The following is a 22,076-nucleotide window of genomic DNA, read 5'->3' on the forward strand; positions in this document are numbered from 1 at the left end:
GAAAAAGCAGATCCAAAAAAGCAGTCCGAAAAAGCAAAGCGAAAAAGAAGAGCCGAAAAGCCAGTCCAAAAAAGCAGATCCGAAAAAGCAGTCCAAAAAAGCAAATCTGAAAAAAGCAAAGCCAAAAAGCATGTCATCTCAGCTACTTATTCCAGGTTCTTTTGGTATTTACATTTGGCAATTGTAGATGGATACATTTGACAAGTAATATATGTCTTTTTGTTACCAAAGTATTCAGTTATTGTAAACATTGAAGTATTGAAGGGTAATCAACTTAATTCAGCTGTTCAGTTTGTATGCCAAATGTTTGTAAAAATGTCTCATTGCATAGTCATTCATAGGATGCATGTCAAGTGTTTGTGAAAATACCTTTTGGCTGTAGGTGTACATTTTACATCAGAATTTCATGTACTTGCATTTGAAAAATAATAAAAAGAAGTTGCATATCACTTTGATTTCCAATTAGTTATTTTGCAATTCATTTGTATTCATCAATATCATTGGCATTCAAAAATCATAGCAAAACAACAAACATCAGCAAACTGAGGCTGCAAGGGAAGTGTTTGACAAAATTCCTAAGGCAAAAAAAAGGGATAAAACTTCAAAAATTGTCAAGGCACTTTACATTCTGGTGCATAAATTTAAGTCTCATGGCCATGAGTTCTATCTAATAGGATCAACTCAAATGTTGCTAGTATATCAGCAATACCTTCTAATATTTGTTCCATCCACACAAATAAAAGTTACTAGAGACAAATTGCTCAAACATCAATCAACTACTACTTCAAAATGGCACAACGATGGCTCATAGCCTTACATCAGAATGAAACTAAATACATGGTTTGTTGTCAATAAAAACTATACTACAGCCGACAGGATTAGTTACTGTCTGAAAAGTTGTCTGACGGTTGAGTCACCCCTTCAGGATGTATATATACATCATTCGAATGGAGCTATGAATCATCATTGTACTCATGATTGTATACTCTGCTTAAATGAATAAAGTACTATCTTGTTTTGTGTCATATTCTAGTCCCTTAATGCAATAACTATCCCTTAATCCTGTATGGTAAACATTTGGCATTGTTGCCTATCAAACCTAGTACCAAAGATAAGTTTTGAAGACTAATGTCGAACTTGCTCAATAAAGATCGAAATAAAATAAAATAAAAGGATGATATGTGCACTGCATAGGAAGCATTAATCCTCACACAAGCAAAACGAAGGCAAAAACTTCAACAGCTCACCTACGAGCACCGAAGGGGTGAAGAAGCATCAACCGACAGAATGCATTCACCTAACTGACCGAAAAATACCGAGGACTTGCTTGTAATGTCCCCAGTTGGGATGCACTTTTTATTGAATTAGTGTGAATTATTTTAAGTAAATAATTTTGATATAAAAAAAACTATTCCTCAAATATATCAATTCTTTCTTTCTATCCTTTCACTTTATCTTTTCTTATTTTTAGACTTCTCTTATTAAATATCCCTTAATTCACATTATTTCACATTGCTTCCCAATATTATCTTCTCTTATTAAAATTAAATTAATTATCAATTCAAATTCTCCTCTATCTCTTTATATAATAATAATATCATCTGAATCTATAATATTATATTGTTGAAATAGTAGCAAGTTTACCTTTCACTAATCTTCATTTATATATTTTTATTCCTTAATATATCTCTTTTTACTACGTTATATCTTCCCATTTTCTTGGTTAGCTTTTATGTCTTGCAAGAAGTTTCTCTTGCTTCTTTTTACTTTTCCTATGTTTCTATTTGCTGCACTTATTTAAAATATGATGAAGTATTTAGTTTTGCTCTTGTTTAATCTCTCTTATACTTTGCTTCCTTTTAATGGTTGCAACTTACCTTGAGTTGACTTCCGAATTTTTATTAGCTATTTTTATGGGCAAGCTTCTCTCTTTATCTCTTGATTTTCATGTGGTTCTTATTCTACCTTTTCTCCTTATTTGGTGACATACATTACATGCGGTTGACTACTATTAATTTTCCCTTCTCACATTTGTAAATAATAATCATAAATATTCATTTCCTTTTCTTTTTTAAAATATCTTTTTGGTCCCTTTGTATGATTTTTTATACATTTATTTATGTCTCATATTTCCTTAAAGGAAGTGAATGTATTCTTTCCTATTTTTGTGCCGATTCATATGTATATGTTTATTTATTATAATATTATATTAAGGTATAAGTTAGGTAAGATTTATAGTTATGAATTTATAAAGTGATGCTTATTCATTTAATTATTTAATATCTATTTATTGATTTAACTATTTAATTGAGATACATAAATTATTTATTATTCAATAATCAATTAGCTATTTTATTTTCTAATTAATCACATAATTATTTCAAATGAATATATTAATCATTGTAATTTATTATTGAGTTTCATATGTGAGGGTATACTACATTGCTCAAAGAGACACAGAAAAGGTTAAATTTGGTTGAAAAAACAAAGGAGGAGTTCTTAAACTTGTATATACCAAGCATAGAGAATCTGGATAGAAAAGAACGAATCCGCATGGCTCAAGGTGTCGAAGAAGCATGAGCGTGGGCTGAACTCTTTCTCCCCAATACACCAGATGAATGGATAGAAGTCGAGAATCGAACAACCTTGCTTATAGAAGAACCTTTCACACCACAGAGTAACGCGGTTGTTCGAAGTAGCGTAGTTGTGCAGAACAATGCGGGTACTCAAAAGAACGCAAGTGTGCAAACAACACGAGTGCACTGAACAGTCAGTTGCACAACAACCACAGACACAACAAACAAGGCAAAAGTTAACAATGGCAGGGCCAAAGAAAAACTACCAAAATTTAATGGCGTCAAGACGGTCAATTGAGTTCGACACTGTAAAACATGTGAAACGATATGGACTGCGAATGGCATAATGGATGAGGATGACTAAATTTGTTAGTTTCCAACTACACTGAGAGGCGTAGCAATCAATTGGTTTTCAAATATTGACCAAAAGAAGCTAGCCCCATGCGCTGAACTTAAGAAAGAATTTACAATAGAATTCTGACTACTAAGGGATGACAATGAGATCGTAGCTGAAATTTACAGTACAAAGCAAGGGAAGAATGAAATAATCTGCGTATACATGAAAAGACTGAAGGAGCTAGTAGGGAAGATGGAAAGCCCACCAGCAAATGGATTGAAGAAAAGATGGTTTGTTAAAGGACTATGACAAACATTGTGGAAAAAGATGAAAATAGTACCTCTGGTATCATACAATGATGCATATAACTGCGCAATGGACTTAGAGAGTGAACACAAAGCCAGGAAAAAGAAGAGCGATAGATCTTTGGATTCAGAAGACTCATCCTCTGAAAACAGCAATGACGAATTGAGTAAAAAGGTCCAGGCATTACAAAAAGATATGCTACGTATGATGAAAGAATTAAAAAACAAGAAAAAGAACCCTGGCCAAAACAGAGAAGGGTAACTATGGTGTACGGATTGCAAAGAAGAGGGCCACACAAAGGGCTCTTGCCCTAAAAACCCATTTTGCTTTATTTGCCAGATTGTGGGACATTCCACCAAGGAATGTTCGTTCAATATGAAAACAAAAGGACACCAGCTAGTGCTACTAACGCAAGAAGTATCCACCTCGAGAGCTACGGGAACAAATAATGACATGACAACTTCAACAGGTTATCGAAACAATAATCGACACAGAAACAACAATAACCAGGGTCGTAGCCGAATACAATACGATCCAACCGGACTGCCAATGATACAATGTTGTGCGTGCAACCTTTGGGCCACTTCACCAGAGATTGTAGTACAAAGGGAACACCACAACTATTGTGCCGATGGTGTGGTCCTGGAGACCACAATGACTCAAAATGCATAAGCCCAGGGTGAACTTGTTGAGCATAGAAAGATGTGAGCAAGAAACATTAGCAATCACTCGCGCACAAGCGAAAAAAAAAACATACCCAGATCCGGAGGAGGAAAAGAAAAGGATGCAGTAGGCAAAAATAGAAATAGAAAAAGAGATGGAGGTCGAAAGAATGCAAATGAAGGACACTGTCGGCACCTCACGGAGAAACCAAGCAGAACAAAATATCATACGGCAGGTAACGCAAGCTAAGGTTCCTATGAAACTAAATGACCTTATTCATGCAATGCCTCAATTACAGACAATAATATTAAACATGACACCATCCTTGAAAGCGGTGGACAAGCCAGGAAAGAACACACACCACAGTAGACCCAATGCTACTCACGTTGAACACAAGAAGACATGCTACAATAGTTGAGATGGGTATTCTCGGAACCATCCCCACAAACACCATCGTTGATGGAGCATCAGGCATAATGTGCTACTTGAGGAAACATGGAAGAATTTGGGACAACCAACCCTATGGCCACCTACATTCCAACTTCTTAGCGCCAATCAACACGAAATCAAACCCCTCGAAACACTAATGGTGCAAACCGTAAGGATCGGGACACAACCCTTCTTATTCAACTTTTTGCTTATTCTCTTGAAAAGAAATGGTTACGACACCATCCCCAGAAGGGATTTGCTAGTACAGGCAACGTTGAAACATGACTAGAAAAGTAGCATTCTTTCCATGGAAAGAGGAGGTCGTAGGTTCGTAATTGACCTACACACCCACAAGCTGGGGGAAGATGTCGCGTCATCAAATTCTGAAGGTGAAAAAGGACATGACGAGGGAAAGAAAAGAATGGAACCCAACAAAGAAGGAACCCTAAAACTAGGAGGATCCGACAATGCTGAATTGGACTCAGTGAATGACCTACTCCATGGCCAAAAGGAGATGACGAGGGAAAGAAAAGAATGGAACCCAACGAAGAAGGAACTTTGAAACTAGGAGGATCCGACAATGCTGAATTGGACTCAGTGAATGGCCTACTCCATGGGCAAATGGAGGATTGTGAACTCTTTCCGAGTTGTCACATGCTAGAGGTCGAAGAAGGAAGTCAGGGAGATGAAAAGAACAAATTTCCAACGGAATATAGAGAAGTCAAGGAAGGAGAGGCACAAATCAATGAAACTCTTGCACATCCATTCAGCAATGAGAAACCTATTAAATATGATGAACCCATAGTGAAGACGATGAACTTAGGACACGAGGCCAACCCTAAAAACTTTTTTGTGGGAGATGATTGGAATCCCGTACTAAAAGCAGCAACATTTAAGATATTCATGGAGTATAAGGATGTTTTCACATGGGCATACAAAGACTCAAAGGGGGGACTGCAAGAATTGTGTGTCAACTGCATCCCACTAATACAAGCAGCAGTACCCATACAGAAGCGACCATACCGCATGAATAAACACTACACCACACAGGTCACAAACGAAATTAACCGAATGCTTGATGCAAGCATTATTTTTCGAGTATAGACAAGTGAGTGGGTGTCTCCAATTGTGATATCACTAAAAAAGGATACCACTCAAATAAGAATATGCATGGATTTTCGCTATCTGAATGCAGTAACAATTAAAGATCCATTCCCAATACCGTTTACTAACAGTATTTTGGAGGAAGTTGTCAGCCATGAAATATACTCATTCATGGATGGATTTTTCGATTACAATCAGATATCCATCGCCGAGGAAGATAAGCTCAAAACAACGTTTGTGGTGGAAGATGGAGAGTACACCTACAACATGATGTCATTCAATCTGTGCAACACCCCAACAATGTTTGAAAGAATCATCCTACACATCTTCGACAAGATGTCAGTTGCAAACTTAAAGCGTTCTTGGATGATTGGTCAGTTTTCTATGCGGAGGACAAGCACCTGACCGCACTCAAGGAGTGTATGAAAAGATGTAGACGAGCATGAATAGCACTAAACCCTAAGAAGTGTAGATTCATGGTGCCCCAAGGAAAACTGTTGGGACACATCATTTGTAAGGTAGGATTAAAGACTAATTTGGATAAGATCCGAGGGATTTTGGAAATGCCACCTTCGACAGATGTGAGCAAGGTAAAATCATTCCAAGGACATAGGGTACTACCGAAAGTTTATTAAAAACTTCGTCAAAATATCTTACCCTCTCGACAAACTAACTTGTAAAGGAGAACCATATGAATGGGAAACAAAACAGGATGAAGCTTTTCAAGGGTTGAAAACACGATTAGCCACAACACCTATTCTGGCTTACCCCAACTGGGACAAGGAGTTCCACATACATGTTGATGAATTGAATTTTTCAATCGGAACAACACTGGCACAGATAAGTGATCATGGATTAGACCACCCGGTGTACTTTGCAAGTAGACTCTTATAGAAAGTAGAAAAGAACTACAGCACCACTGAGAGGGAAGCTCTTGGGATAGTATATGTTGTGTAGAAGTTTAGAAACCACTTACTAGCAACTTCATTAGTGTTTTATGTAGACCATCAAGCTTTACTATATTTGGTTAATAAACCAATCAATAAGGGACGAATAAGTAGATGGTTACTTCTTTTGTATGAATGCACATTTAAGATTGTTGTACATCCTAGGAAAAGCCATGTGAATGTAGACAACCTCTCCAGAATCAAGTCAGAGGAACCACCTAAGGGAGTCAATGATGACTTCCCGGACACAGTAGTTTCAGATCGTTGTACTCCCATCGTGGTACGCAAGTATTGGAGAGTATCTTTCCACAAGATAGTTCCCTAGAGAAATGCAACCAAATGAAAGACTGAAAGTCGTATTCAAAAGCTAAACATTCCAATTCATCAATGGGCTACTATACAAGATGGCACCTGACCAAATCCTCTGGCAATGTGTTCTTGAGGAGGAAATACCAAGCCTTAAAAGAAGCACATGAAGGACCCACAGGCAAACACATGGGGCCGGACACTACACACAAGATACTTCTCACAGGATTGTGGTGGCCTACCATACACAACGATGCCAAGGATTGGGTTGTTGGATGTGAAACATGTCAAAAAGCCGAAAAACCACTGAAAAGAGATTTTATGCCCTTAAACCCCTCACATACATAGGAACTGTTCGTACGGTGGGGATTAGACTTTGTTGGACCCTTGAAGGTAAGCAAAGCCCACAAATGTCAATACATTGTCATAGCAACAGAGTACCTCACAAAGTGGGTAGAGAGATGGGCCCTACCAAACAACTCTGCACTGAGCACGGCAAGATTTATCCATGAGCAAATCATTACAAGGTACGGTATTGCACTTCAGCTGACAAGCCACCGAGGACATTTTGTTAATCATGTCAACAAGCTACTCACAACATAATTTAAAACCTACCATTCACTTTCAAGCCCATACTATACAGAAAATGGACAAGCAGAATCAACAAACAGAATTTTGGTTTCAGTGATCTATAAATCGTGCGAAGTTGAAGGTGAAGATTGGGGAGAAAAGTTGCCATCAACATTATGGGCTTACCGTACTTCCTACAAAGTCACTACTAGACACACTCGATTTCAACTAATGTATGGTCAGGAGGCCATAGTACCAACAGAGCTTATAGTATCGAGCTTACATATAGCAATTGAAAACAAGTTGGGAGACATGGAGTCTCGGGGAGAGGTAATATAACCTTAATAAGCTCGACAGACGGAGACTACAAGAATAATGGGCCACCGGCGTTACACATTGTAGGCACAAGGTTTGGCACAACAAACACTTGTCCAACTAGGCCAATTAGTATTGAAATACAACGGGCAAAACGAGATCAAACCTGGCAAATTCAAAGTAAAGTGGATTGGGTCATACAAGATTTGTGAAGTGGGTGATAACGAAGCAATCAAACTATGGACGTTGCATAGGAAGGAAGTGGTCGAAACAGTAAACGGTTCTAAGTTAAAAATCTACCACCAGCGGGATGAAGCCCAGGGAGATAATGGCACCCAAATGAACAATTTAGACAAAATGTAAATATTTATTAATAATAATATATATGTAATGAATAATAATAATCACGAGAGGCTTGGAACAAAAGGACAAAGGAATAGATAGAGGTATCAACATGGAGAAAAGAACAAGGAAATAGAAAGAGTAAGTCATCAATACAAGGACATATTGTACCAAGAACATATTCTTCACACATTGTACCCAGTCAAAGAGAAAATTGCAAAAGATAGGGTCGAAACCACCAAATAGCATATTTGACTGAATGCTACTCTTACAAAACAAGCATCACACCGTACGAATCACAAGATGAAGTCATATCATGAGGAAAAGGTATACTATATGGACTACTAGGAGCTAAGGTGATACTGTATGGTCATCTAGGAAGAAGGAGCTCAGTTGTATGAACCACACGGACATAGAGGAAAAAATATTGTTAAGTATATAGACTATACAAAAGGGACAAAAAGACCGTGCGGCCACACAAGCAGTGATAAGAAAACTGTACAGCCACCCAACCACCTATAAGAAACCCATACGGCTCCTACAAAAAACAAACAAGTTTGTACAATGCCTAGCAGACCGGTATTAAATGGCCATCTGTACAAACCGTATAAAGGGAAGTGAACGTCATACTGCCATCAACTAGTGCAAAATAATTACAATATAGCAAAAGCCACCATACCAAGCAAAGGGGATAGCATGTCACAATGGCATCTTTAAGGAAAACACCGTACAGATTGTGCAAAGGAACTAAAGGAAGTCGTACAGACCATATAGCTGCAACATTCAGCCATAAGGAGTTGGGAGGTATGAAAAACCTTATTGTTTTCGGCAAACAAAAAGATAAAAGAGAAAATCGTTTGGAGTCCGCCGGGAAGAGAGCCTAGAAGAAAAAGTTGGAAGAAGATTAAGCTACAAGTAGCAGGATAAATCCAAATGTGAAGACGTTGCCTTCAAGCAACAGGCACAAGCACAAGCATGAGCAAAAAGAAGGGCAAACAACCAACACAAGCAATGACTACAACAGTATAGCTCACACCACAAACCATTTCTTTCAAAGGCTTGAATGGAGTCTTGTGCTAGATATGGTGCCAAGATACTCCTGAGGACCATTTGGTGAAGAATAGAATTAGAAAGGTGTAGATAGAGTAGGCAATCCAAATGCTAGTTTTTTCCATTCATGATTATGAGGGCTTTATGCGCACGCTGGTAGACACCTATGACCGATTCCCCAAAACCAACTTGTTTTCCTACCTAGGGTGAGACTTGATCATCTCCTTCAAGGAACCAAACTTCACTAGGGTATTCAACCTACCAAGCCATGCATAGGGAGGCGAGAAAATTGATATCAAACCGAAGAAATTGAGTCGAGAGGTGAAAGTTGCCTAATAGAGCTTGTGTGCAGTGAATTGTCTCAAACAGAGAAAGAAGCATTAATGGACACATCTAAAGGCAAAGCATCGACAAAATCTAATATTCAGGAAGGACAATGGCGCTGATGCTTAGACTTGGTTAAGAGTAGGCTCATGGGATCGAGTCACGCGTCTGATATCTCCTTCCCGCAAGTCGCAATGACAAATGGGATCATGAACAAGAGTATATATGACTGGGCCGCATTACTAGCAGAACACATGAACAAGTTCATGATGCTACAGCAAAGGACATTTTACATACCCCATTACACTATTGGATTATTCCTTGATGCGACAGCACAGATAATTCCCTTGGATAGACTAGAGGTCAAGCCTAGCCCACTCACGCCAGGTGAACCCCCCATCATGCAATGGAGACATTTAAACACACTAGGCGGGCAGAAGGCCACAGTCAGGCAGAAGCAACCCAGACAAGTGTTGGACATAGGTCCGAAGCATGTGAATATAGATAGCAGCCAATAGGAGACATCATCTAACGATAGTGAGACGGACAAAGAGGAAGAGGATGTGGAGGATAACGAAGAGGTTGAAGTCATTACCACAACACAATTGCTATTCCCATGACCTACACTCTCAACAACAAATCATTTGGCCCCTATAGGGCATACTATAGGTATGGATATTCTAGGTTTTGGACAGTTCAGACAACCCGTAGTTATGACTCCTATCATAGTAACAAGCACTGACTACATTACAGCCAACGTCTCCCCCATCGCCACCTATAGCCGTACCGGACAAGGTGATGGAGTTACTAGTGCAGGAGGTACTTGAGAGTTCAAGGGCACCTCAGGTTCGACTGGAAGTTGTTGGTTTAGATGTTGTGGTCACTATAGATACTAAGCTATTGGCTACTAGCGAGGGTACAAGTACAACGCAAGACTTGAGTGAGCAAGACTTGAGTGCGTACTTAAGTTGGAGGTTTACCATCAAACCAATAGCGTTGACATCTAGCACTCTCTCACCTATGACAGAAGTATCTCAGGAGATGGATCCTATAGCTCCACCGGAGGAGAGTTAGCCTACTGTTGCAGTTGAGCTACTACCTCCACCTCTAACAGGAAGTACTGTTGAGAGGATATTAGAGGCAGTAGAGATAGCGATGGTCACACAGCAGCCCACATCATCAAGTCCCTCAATAGCCATAGGGGAGGATGTCAAGGCATACTTGGCTGACATAGTGACTCGACGTCGCCAAAGAGTGATTTCCTATAGCTCCACCACAGGAGAGTTAGCCTACTGTTGCAGTTGAGCTACTACCTCCACCTCTGACAGGAAGTATTGTTGAGAGGATGTTAGAGGCAGTAGAGATAGCGATGGTCACAAAGCAGCCCACATCATCAGGTCCCTCAACAGCCATAGGGGAGGATGTCAAGGCATACTTGGCTGACATGGTGACTCGAGGTCGCCAAAGAGTGATTTCCATGCAGACGCACGTGTTGGAGACTATGGTGCAGAAGTTGGAGCAGGTTCTATCGTTAATGCGAGTTGGTTGCCTAGCATAGAGACTCTAGAGATGCGACAGGAGTGGACTACTAGAGAGCCCGTGGTAGAGAGTTGAGTGGAGAAGCTGATGAGGGAGATAGTACAGGGGTATCGGGATATATACTATGCTCTGCAGAAGAGTCAGGCATATCAGGTAGTAGCAGAAAGGGCTCAGGAGGAAACAACTACCAAATTAGCGGTCATAAAAGCCAATTTGGCTATGCTGCAGTCAACTTCAGAGATAGAGCGGACATCACTCATTGTCGAGAGGGAATCAGAGAAGGCAACATTCGTATCTCAATTGGAGGATGCGAAGCAAGCCACCAATCGGCTACAGATGGAGTCGAATGAAAAGAGGTGGAACTCTGAAACATAGCTGAGATGATGAAGAGAGCCTTAGAGATTCATATACAACCTAAGGTGGATCTGAACACCGGATACAAAAGGTGCACGAGTTACGAGCACAATTGAACGAGTTACAGGCACAGAGAACGACTACTACACCTGCTCCACCAAGAACGCACCCTTCTTCTTAGTCTTGTTTTGATGTACCTAGTTCTTCACTTGACTCTATTTTGTCATCCGGAGACAACTTTTCTTTTAGAGGGGATGATGTTGTTGGTAAAAACTATACTACAGCTAACGGGATTACTTAGTGTCTAAAAGATTGCGTGACGGTTGAGTCACCCCTTCAGGATATATATATATATATATACATTGTCCAAATGGAACTTTGAATCGTCATTGTACTCATGATTGTACACTCTGCTTATATGAATTAAGTACTATCTTGCTTTGTGTTATCTTCCGGTCTCTTCATGCAATAACTATTCGTTTACCCTGTAAGGTAAACATTTAAGTCAACCCACTGTTGTAGTTTGGCTACCACATCCACCTCCGACGGGAAGTACTGCTGAGAGGATGTTAGAGAAAGTACAAAAAACAATGGCCATGGAGCAATCCACATCATCAGGTCCCTCAACAGCCACAGGGGAGGATGTCAAGGCATACTTGGCTAACATGGTGACCCAAGGTCGCCATATAGTGATTTTTGTGCAGAGACACGCATTGGAGACTGTGGTGCAGGAGTTGGAGCAGGTTCTATCGTTCATGCGAGTTGGTTCCTAGCTACCTTTCTAGTATGCTTCGAGGCACGCGGGTGGCCTAGTACATAGACTCAAGAGATGCGGCAAGAGTGGACCGCCAGAGAGCCCGTGGTAGAGAGCCAAGTGGAGAACCTGATGAGGGAGATTAAATAGGTGTATCGAGATACGTACTATGCTCTACGAAAGAGTCAAGCGGATCAGGTAGTGGTAGAGAGGGCTCGAGAGGAAACAACTACCAAATTAGTGCTCGTAGAAGCCATTTGGCTACGCAACAGTCAGCTTAAGAGATAGAGCAGGCATAACTCATTTTCGAGAGGGAATAAGAGAAGGCAACATTTGTATCTCAGTTGTAGGATGCAAAGCAAGCCAACAATCGGCTACAGATGGAGTCGGGTGAAAAGAGGTGGAGCATGAAAACATAGCTAAGATGAAGAGAGCCTTAGAGATTCAGATGTAGGCTAAGGCAGATATGAACATCCAAACACAGTAGGTGCACGAGTTACAAGCGCAGTTAAACACGTTATGGGCACAGAGCACGGCTACTGCACCAGCTCCACCACTCTTCTTAGTCTTGTTTTAATGAACTTAGTTGTTTAGTTGTCTCTATTTTGTCATCCAGAGATGACTGTTCTTTTGGGGACAGTTGATGGCATTAGTTAGTGTCTAAAAGCTTGCATAACGGTGGAGTCACCCCTTCAGGATATATATACATCGTCCAAATGGAACTATGAATCATCATTGTACTCATGATAGTATACTCTCCTTATATGAATAAAGTACTATCTTGTTCTATGTTATCTTCTAGTCAATCAATGCAATTACTATTCGTTTACCCTGTATGGTAAACATTTATGTCAGCCCAATATTGCAGTTGAGCTACCACATCCACCTCCAACGGGAAGTATTCCTGAGAGGATGTTAGAGGCAGTAGAGACAGCAATGGCCACAAAGCAACCCACATCATCAGTCCCCTCGATAGCCATAGGGGAGGATGTCGAGGCATACTTGGCTGACATGGTGACTCGAGGTCGCCATGTAGTGATTTCCATGGAGGCATGCATTAGAGACTGTGGTGCAGGAGTTGGAACAAGATCTATCGTTCATGCGAGTTGGTTACCCAGCTGCCTTTGCAGTATGCTTTGAGGCACGAGGGTGGCCTAGTACATAGACTCGAGAGATGCGGCAGGAGGGGACCTCCAAAGAGCTCGTGGTAGAGAGCCGAGTGGAGAAGTTGACAATGGAGATAAAACAGGTGTATCGGAAGGCGTACTATTCTCTGCGAAAGAGTCAGGCGGATCAAGTAGCAACAAAGAGGGCTCAGGAGGAGACAACTACCAAATTAGTAATCGTAGAAGCCATCTTGGCTACGCAACAGTCAGCTTAAGAGATAGAGCAGGCAGCACTAATTGTCGAGAGGAAACCAAATAAGGCAACATTCATATCTCAGTGGGAGGATGCGAAGCAAGCCAACAGTCGGCTACCGATGGAATCGAATGAAAAGAGGTGGAGCTCTGAAACATAGCTGAGACGATGAAGAGAGCCTTAGAGATTCATATGCAACCTAAGGCGGATCTGAACATTGGACACAACAAGTGCACGAGTTACAGGCACAGTTGAACGAGTTACAGGCACAAAGGATGGCTATTGCACTCACTCCACCAGGAACGCACCCTTCTTCTTAGTCTTGTTTTCATGGACTTAGTTGTTTAGTTGTCTGTATTTTGTCATCTGGAGATGACTTTTCTTTTGAGGGGGATGATGTTGTCAGTAAAAAGTATACTACAGCCAACGGGATTAGTTAGTGTTTAAAAGCCTGAGTGATGGTTGAGTCACCTCTTCGGGATATATATATACATCGTCCAAATGGAACTATGAATCGTCATTGTACTCATGATTGTATACTCTCCTTATATGAATAAGGTACTATCTTGTTCTATGTTATCTTCTAGTCTCTTAATGCAATAACTAGTCGTCTACCCTATACGATAAACATTTAAGTCAGCCCACTGTTGCAATTGAGCTACCACATCCACCTTTAATGGGAAGTACTACTGAGAGGATGTTAGAGACAGTAGAGACAGCGATAGCCACGGAGCAACCCACATCATCAAGTCCCTCGACAGCCATAGGGGAGGATGTCGAGGCATACTTGGCTTACATGGTGACTCGAGGTCACCAAGCAGTGATTTTCGTGCAGACGCACGCATTGGACACTGTGGTGCAGGAGTCGAAGCAAATTCTTTCGTTCATGCGAGTTGGTTGCCAAATTGCCTTTGCAATATTCTTCAAGGCACAAGGGTAGCCTAATACAAAGACTCTAGAGTTGTGCCATCAGTGTACTGCCAGAGAACCCATGGTAGAGAGCTGAGTGGAGACCTGACAAGGGAGATAGTACAGGTGTATTGAGATGCATACTATGCTCTACGGAAGAGTCAGGCGGATCAGGTAGCAGCAGAGAGGGCTTGGGAGGAGACAGTTACTAGATTAGTGATCGTAGAAGCTAGTTCGACTACGCAGTAGTCAACTTGGGAGATAAAGCGAGCAAAACTCATTGTCGAGAGGGAATCAAAGAAGGCAACATTTGTATCTCAATTGGAGGATGCGAAGCAAGCCAACAATTGGCTACAAATGGAGTCGGATGAAAAGAGGTGGAGCTACGAAACATAGCTAAGATGATGAAGAGAGCCTTAGAGATTCAGATGCAAACTAAGGTGGATCTGAACAACCGAAAGCAGCAGCTATATGAGTTACGGGCACAGTTGAACGAGTTACAGGCACAGAGGACGGCTACTACACCCACTCCACCAAGGATGCACCCTTCTTCTTAGTCTTTTTTTTATGTACTTAGTTGTTTAGTTGTCTCTATTTTGTCGTCCGGAGACGACTTTTCTTTTAGGAGGGATTATGTTGTCAGTAAAAACTATACTACAACTGACGAGATTAGTTAGTGTCTAAAACCTTGCATGACAATTAAGTCACACCTTCGAGATATATATATATATACATCGTCCGAGTGGAACTATGAATCGTTACTGTACTCATGATTGTATACTTATATGAATTAAGTACTATTTTTTTTTCTATTATCTTCTAGTCTCTTAATGCAATAACTATCTGTTTATCCTATATGGTAAATATTTAAGTCAGCCCACTATTGAAGTTAAGCTACCACATCAACCTCCGACGGGAAGTACTGCTAAGAGGATATTAGAGGCGATAGAGACAGCAATGGCCACAGAGCAACCCACATCATCATGTCCCTTGCCAACCATAGGGGAGGATGTCGAAGCATACTTGGTTGACATGGTGACTTTAGGTTGCCAAGTAGTGATTTCCACGCAGACACGCGTTGGAGATTGTGGTGCAGGAGTTGGAGCAGGTTATATCGTTCATGCGAATTGGTTGCCCAGCTGCCTTTGTAGTATGCTTCGAGGCACCAAGGTGGCCTAGCATAGAGACTCAAGAGATGTGGCAGGAGTGGACCACTAGAGAGCCTGTGGTAGAGAGCCGAGTGAACCTAATGAGGTAGATAGTACACGTATATTGGGATGCATACTATGCTCAATGGAAGAGTCGGGCAAATCAGGTAGCAGCAGAGATGGCTCGGGAGGAGACAACTACCAGATTAGTTGTTGTAGAAGCCAATTTGCTACGAAGTAGTTTGCTTAAGAGAGAGCGGGCAGCACTCATTTTCAAAAGGGAATCAAAGAAGGCAACATTCTTATCTTAATTGGAGGATGCGAAACAAGCCAACAATCGGCTACAGATGGAGTCAGATGCAAAAGAGGTGGACCTCTGAAACATAGCTGAGATGATGAAGAAAGCCTTAGAGATTCAGATGTAGGCTAAGGTAGATCTGAACACCCAAATGCAGCAGGTGCATGAGTTACGAGCACAGTTGAACGAGTTATGGGCACAGAGGATGACTATTGCACAAGCACCATTAGGGACACACCCTTCTTATTAGTCTTATTTCGATATACTTGATTGTTTAGTTGTCTCTATTTTGTCATCAGAGATGACTTTTCTTTTGAGGGGGATGATGTTGTCAGTAAAAACTATACTGTTAAAATTCTAACCATGTTAATCCTACAAGTCTAATAGTACAGACCGTACCCTCTCTTATTAAGAATATATCCAATGATTGGCATTTAATAACTTATATATGCTTCTCCTATAGGTGCCAACAATTTCCAAGAAATGTCTTTTTTTGTTGGTTTACTAAACTAACACTTAGTTAGTTAATTACTAATCTAAGTCTCCTTAAATCATCGACTTAGGAAAGGTTATAATTATTGCCAAGTTAAGGGTTATGTCCCTTGAGGGACATACCCTCTACAAAGGATATATATTCCGTTGTGAAATGCAGTTTATGGGACACAGAATACACAGCAATCTGCTCCTATAAGCATCTTACTTCAAGCGGATTCTAGGTCTGACATATTCTAATTTTCAGATTGATAATAAGAGAATTGGATCTGCATTCAAGATAAATTATAACTTCATCAAAGAATCTGAATATTCATAATATTTAGAAGACCATTCTCAACCATTCAAAACTGAACTAAAAGTCTGATCCAAGAACAAAGAATTAGTAGAATCTTTACATGGAATCAAAGCCAAGTTATTAAATCCAAGGCTCTGCAAATTCAGTAATCAGACTTTATATATACTTAGTAATTTTCTTCTATCTTCAATGGCATATACAATTAGACCCGAGGACAGGTTTGATAGGAAAGAACACTTTGAAGCTTGGAAATTCAGAATCTTAATGATTCTTGAAGAGAAGAATGAAAAACAATTCATTGATGGAGCATCCAAACAACCCCCAGTTGAACCTCACAAATCCATATGGAGCAAATGGAAATAAAAAAGCTGTTCAAATCATCTTGGATGGAGTTAAAAATGATATCATACCTATGCTTATGAAACATCAAACTGCCTATGATATGATGAATGCATTGCAAAATGCATATGAAGTAAACAATGCAACTAGGGTTCTTGCACTAAAAAGGCAACTGAATCACATTCAAATAAAGAAAGCAAAATCAATAAACTCTTATTTCCTCAAAGTTTTCGGCATTAGAGATGAACTATCAAGCATAGGAACCATCATCAATGACACCAAATTAACGCTTATGGTTGTGGATGGATTGCTAGATTCACGGGAAACATTCGCAAAAGAAATAAGTGCCAAAGGTCAGCTTCCAGACTTCAACAGACTGAAGAATAATTGTCTTCAAGAGGAATCCAGAAAACTAAACAAAGGAAGGAAACCAAAAGTAGAAGATGAAGAACTTCACATTCTTAATACAAACTCCTATAAGGGCAAGAAGAAGCATTTCAAGAAAAAAAGGGGAAATCAAAATAATGGAAAGCCCAAGAAAGATCTATCTAAAATAAAGTGTTTTAAATGTGAAAAATTTGGACACTATAGATCTAATTGTCCTGAAAATTCCAAACAACAGGCAAATTGTACAAATGTCATTAGAAAAGCAGATACTTATGATCCTAAGAACCATGTTTTGTAATCCTCTCTATCAAATGAAATTTCAAACAAAGCATGGGTGATTGATAGTGGATCTTCTAGACATATAATGGGATACAAAGAAACTCTAGATTCTTTATCAGAGAAACTTAACGGTGAAGTTACCATTGGTGATAACTCTGCACACTCAGTTGAAGGAATTGGAAATTGTACTTTGAAACTAAAATCAGGAAATGCTCTTCTTCTTAAAGGTGTACTTTATGTACCAAGGATTAAAAGAAACCTAATCTCAATTGCAACACTTGAAGATAATGGACACAATGTTGCATTCATGGATGGCAAAGTAACAACTTGGGCTAACAACTCTTCCATTAAGAAAGCAAAGTTAATTGGTCAAAGAAAGGGATATTAGTATGAATTGAATGCAGAATCTAGTGGAACAATTCAAACCCTAGTTCACAAAGCTGAAGATTCAAACGAAATATGGCACAGAAGATTAGGGCATCTAAATTTTAAAACTTTATCAACTATGGAAAAGATGGTTACTGGATTACACAAATTAAATAAAGATGACCCTAGTATTTGCAAGGGGTGTGCTCTACATAAAAGCACCAGAAGTCCCTTTCATGATAGTACAAGGAAAACAAATAATGTACTAAAATTAATTCATTCAGATTTATGTGGACCTATGTCTGTTCCTTCTCTTGGAGGATTCTGGTATTATATCTTGTTCATAGATGACTTCTCTAGGAAAACATGAATTTATTTCTTAAAATGCAAGGAATCAGAAGAAATCCTACAAAGATTTAAAAAACTCAAAGCATTATTTGAAAATTTTTCAAGACATAAAATTAAAACCCTTAGAACAGATAACGGAGGATAATATACCACAGACTTGTTTAAAAGGTTTTGTAAAGAATCAGGGATCAAGAGGGAGTACATTGTTCCTTATAACCCAAAACAAAACGAGGTAGCTGAAAGAAACAATAGGACAATTATAGAAGCTGCTAGGGCTATGATTTTTGACTAAAATCTAGAATACTATCTTTGGGCAAAAGCCTCTTGTACTGTTGCATATATTCGAAATAGAAGCCCTCGCTCCTATCTTAAAGATAAAACCCCTGAAGAAGTATTTACTAAAGTAAAACCCAATATAAGCCATCTTAGAATTTTTGGATGTCTTGTATATATTCATGTTCCAAAAGAAAAGAGAACCAAATTAGAACCCTCTGGGAGGAAAGGTATCTTTGTAGAGTATAGTGAAACTTCTAAAGCATATAGAGTTTTCATACCTAGACAAAAAACTATTGCACTTAGCAGAGATGTAATCTTTGAGGAAGATCTTGCATTCAAAAGAGTCATAAGTTCTAATGAACCTTCTCCTTTATCGAGTTCTGAAAGAAATAGTGAATCTAGATCCCAGAGGGAGAACTTAGAAGAGATCGAAGATGAAATTCAAAATGTGAACCTTGAAGAAAATACAAAGAAAAGACCACTTTGGGCCATAAAAACAGTTGAAGCAGCTCAAGACTTTGTTGCACCTTCAAGAACAGTCAAAGAAAGTAAAAGACCTAAAAGATTCTCTGGGTATACAGCAAATATGATTGATTTATCCAAAACAGAGCCAACCAATCCTTCTGATGCTATTAAACATTCAGCCTGGAAAGAAGCTATGACAGAAGAATACTAATCATCTATGAAAAATGATGTTTGGGAAATTGTTCGAAGACCTAAAGGAAAATCTGTTATTTCTTCCAAGTGGATATTTAAAATAAAGCATGTTGTTCACGACAGTATTGAGAAATATAAAGCCAAATTTGTAGCTAGAGGATTTTCTCAGAAAGAAGGGATTGATTATAAAGAAACTTTTGCTCCTATTGCCGAATATACCTCCATACGAGCAATCTTAGCAATTGTCGCATCAAAGGGATGGAAGGTATATCAAATGAATGTAAAAACAGCATTCCTAAATGGAAAAATTTCAGAAGAAGTCTATCTGGAGCAATCAGAAGGATTTGGAACCCATGATCCTAATGCATTTGTTTGCAGGCTCAAGAAAGCTCTCTATGGGCTTAAATAGGCTCCTAGGGTCTGGTATGAAAGGATTGATAAATATCTCACCAACTTAAGATTCTCCAAGAATGAAGCCGATCCAAACTTATATTATTAAAAAGATAAAGATGATATGGTAATTCTGATATTGTATGTTGATGATTTATTAATCACAAGTGATGATCATCTTATAGATTAGTGCAGAAAAGATCTAACTAGAGAATTCGAGATGAAAGACTTGGGGCTTCTCCATTACTTCATAAGATTGGAAGTATGACAAAATTCTGACTGTATCATACTTAATCAAGGAAAATACACATCGAACATCTTGAAGAGATTTGGAATGTGGAATTGCAAGTCTCTGTCTTCTCCAATGGAGACTAATTTACATAAACTTAAAGAAGCAGCTGCAGAATCACCTCCAATAGATTCTGCTCTCTATAGACAGATTATTGGGTCCCTTATGTACTTAGTAAATATAAGACCAGATATTTGCTATGTTGTTAATGCCTTAAGCCAATTTATGTGTAAACCGAAGGAGATTCACCTAGTTGTTGTTAAACACATTATGAGATACTTACAAGGCACTCTTAATTATGGACTCAACTATGAGAAAGTTGTTTTAGATTTGCATGGATTCACCAATGCAGATTGGGGTGGAAGTGTTAAAGACAAGAAAAGCACTTCAGGATGTTGTTTCAATTTAGGATCAGCTATGATTTCATGGATATGCAAAAAGAAGTCTTTAGTAGCTCAGAGCTCCATAGAAGCCAAATACATTGCAGTAGCAATGGCCTCCCGAGAAGTAGTATGGTTGAAAAAGTTTCTTGTGGGATTATTTGGGCAAGCCATTAATCCTACGATTATTCATTGTGATAATTAGAGTTCCATCAAGCTTTCAGTGAATCCAGTTTTCCATAACAAGTCCAAGCATATTGAAATTCCTTACCATTATGTAAGAAATATCGTAGATAGGAATTCTGTAAAATTGGAATACATTTGCATTGCAGATCAGACAGTAGACATACTCACCAAACCTCTATCTAGAGTAAAGATAGAACACTTCAGGCGGAGACTTGGTATGGTTGAGTTGTAATCCATTTGTACTCTCTTGATTATTAATAAGATAAAAAAAAAATTGTCAAGCTATTGATTATTATGGGCTCCACCATTTGTATCTATTTGTATTCATTATTTTAAGAGGTGACGATCTCTGAAAAATAATGAGCGCTCGTATAAAACATTATGAGAGGTGATGGTCTCTTAGATAATGTGCTAAACAGTAGAGATCTAGATGAGTTTAAGATCATATTGTGATATTGACATTGCTATGTTCATGGGTCACAAATTGGATAAAGGAAGAATCTTAGTATTCTCTGAGTTTATCCTGTATTCTGGTAGATTTTAAAACTCAGGATCATGTTGTGATATGGAAATACCAGTTTCTATGAAATCATAACTTGGATAAATGAAGAAATTACACTTCAGATTTATCCTATATAATATCACTAGTGTCAATGATTTGTCATATCACAGGTTTAAGTAATATGACTTTGTATCATGTGTTCTATGATACCACATAAGAGACAGACAGATATAGAGTATTAATTCTTGCTTACTCATCTATATTGATGATAGCTAGATATAATGTCTCTCTGTAGAATTATCAGGTTAAGCGGGAGTATTAAAATTCTAACCATGTTAATCCTACAGGTCTGACAGTACCGACCATACCCTCTCTTATTAAAAATATATCCAATGATTAGCATTTAATAACTTATATATGCTTCTCCTATAGGTGACGACGATTTCCAACAAATGTCTTTGTTTGTTGGTTTACTAAACTAACACTTAGTTGATTACTAATCTAAGTCTCCTTAAATCACTGACTTAGGAAAGGTTATAATTATTGCCAAGTTAAGGGTTTTGTCCCTTGAGGGACATACCCTCTACAAAGGATATATATTTGGTTGTGAAATGCAGTTTATGGGACACACAATACACAGCAGTCTGCCCCTACAAGCATCTTACTTCCAGCGAATTCTAAGTCTGAGATATTCTAATTTTCAGATTGATAATAAGAGAATTGGATCTGCATTCAAGATAAATTATCACTTCATCAAACAATTTGAATATTCATAATATTTAGAAGACCATTCTCAGCCATTCAAAACTGAACTAAAAGTCTGATCCAAGAACAAAGAATTAGCAGAATCTTTACATATACTACAGCCGACGGGATCACTTAGTGTCCGAAAGGTTGCTTGATGGTTGAATCACCGCTTCAAGATATATATATATATATATACATCGTTCAAATGGAACTATGAATCATCATTGTACTCATGATTGTATACTCTGCTTATATGAATAGAGTACTATCTTGTTTTGTGTTATCTTCTAGTCTCTTAATGCAATAACTATTTGTTTACCCTGTACAGTAAACATGGTTAACATCCATAAAAAAATTTACCCACTTAAGGAATGGGTATTGGCACTACATTCAGGTAGCAGGTATCTGCAAATAAAATATACATAGAAAGGTTTTCATAACAGTTTCCGATTGATACCTGACATGTACAGTGAGAAACCATTCCTTGAGAAGGCAATCTTTAAGATTTGA

General features: G+C 38.9%; 1 protein-coding gene across 2 annotated transcripts in view; it reads right to left on the minus strand.

Moving 5' to 3' along the window:
- LOC149565205 (uncharacterized) overlaps positions 1-22,076 on the minus strand; it is a 321,656-nt gene that overhangs the window by 172,227 nt on the left and 127,353 nt on the right. The gene's annotated exons all lie outside the window — the stretch shown is intronic.

Source organism: Cupressus sempervirens, chromosome 3, assembly GCF_028749045.1.
Source record: "Cupressus sempervirens isolate cs-2001-9-10 chromosome 3, ASM2874904v1, whole genome shotgun sequence".
Classification (NCBI taxonomy): Eukaryota; Viridiplantae; Streptophyta; class Pinopsida; order Cupressales; family Cupressaceae; genus Cupressus; species Cupressus sempervirens.